Genomic DNA, 1,689 nt, shown 5'->3' with positions numbered 1-1,689 from the left:
GTGAATTCCAAAACTAATCATTAAAATGCCATGCACTTCTCTTGCTCTCTTGGAAGGCTCATTGTTAGAACCCAGTGCCAGGTTGTGAAGAAGTCAAATGTGCCCACAGGGAGAAACTACACAGTGTAGGTGTTCCAACCGAGAGCCTAGCTGAGGCCACAGCTGACAGCCAATGTCAACCTCCAGGCCAGTAGCTGAAAAGCTCCCTGCCACTCCCTGGCTCCTTCCCCAGCCATCACTGTGCTCCATCCAAATTCCTGTCCCACAGAATTTGTGAGCATAATAAAATGACTTTTCACCAGTAATTCTAGGAGTGGAGTTTTACGTAGCAACAGCATCTGAACAGTGCAACTCGGCAGCAACTACAATATTCGCTTAATTATTACATAAAGGACAACTATGTATTTACTAAATTATTACATCTCTAACACTGTACTAACAACTGGAGTTGTTAGTACAATATGGAAAGTTAGTTCAAATGGAAATAATCATGGATAATGCTCAAAGTGCACTGTATCGACAAGAATCCAGTTAGGCTATGAGCAATAGAGAAGCCAGAACATTAACACTTGAAGAAGGTAGTTCCTCCCTTCACTTTTATTAAAAGTTCAAACAGGTCGCCAGATACGATGGCTCACGCCTGTAATCTCAGTACTTTGGGAGGCTGAGGCAGGCGGATCACCTAAGGTCAGGAATTCGAGACTAGCCTGGCCATTGTGGTGAAATCCCGTCTCTACTAAAAATACAAAAATTAGCCAGGTGTAGTGGCAGGGTGGTAATCCCAGCTACCAGGGAGGCTGAGGCAGGAGAATCACTTGAACCCAGAGGGCAGAGGTTGCAATGAGCCGAGATCACACCACTGCACTCCAGCCTGGGTGACAAGAGCAAAAACTCTGTTTCAAAAAAAAAAAATTCAGACAAGTAGTTCAGGGCTGCTATACCCACAAGATGGGATTCAGACAGTATCTACCTCATTTCTCTGCCATTCACAAAACGAAGCCTTTATCACATAGTCCAAGATGGCTACTCTAGTTTCTGCTATTGTGTCTACCTTTCAGGAAAAAGGGGGAAGGGATGGGCGTGCCTCCTCCTTTTAAGGATACTTCCTGGAAGTGTATCCATTGGCCCAAACTTGGTGATGTGGCCATACCAAGATACAGCGATAAAATCTAGGAAAAGTTTTATCTTTATTCCAGGATGCCATTCCCTAGCTAATTAGGTGGGAAATCTGTAGAAGGAGAAAAACGAATATTAGGGAATACAGGGTAGCTCCTACCACATGCATATTCTAAAATTCACTGTTACTTGGTTTAGGATGCAGTTCAAATAACACAGTTACCTAAAGAACTACACCAATGTATCCTTTGTTAGACTCTCAACCCTAAAGATTTAGGTTAGATCTTTCAGATTGTATTTTAAAATGTCTTTAGTGCAGTATCAATTCTCACCAGACAGAACAGCTAAGTAAAATAAACAAGCTCTTAACAAATTATTAATTTTTAAGAAAGCAAAGGGCATTTAGAGCAAATATTTTCTCTAAAAAATACTAATATATCATGTTTTATATCCTACAGATATTCCTGCAATCTGTTTTCCTTGGGAAAGTCACTCAATAACCTGAAGTTCAGTTATATCATCTAAAGTATTACATATTTATCATGAGGGTTAAATGAGATTACACATGTCAAA

This window comes from Pan troglodytes, chromosome 19, assembly GCF_028858775.2.
Source record: "Pan troglodytes isolate AG18354 chromosome 19, NHGRI_mPanTro3-v2.0_pri, whole genome shotgun sequence".
In the NCBI taxonomy this organism is placed as follows: Eukaryota; Metazoa; Chordata; class Mammalia; order Primates; family Hominidae; genus Pan; species Pan troglodytes.
Note: the sequence above shows the minus strand (reverse complement) of the source record.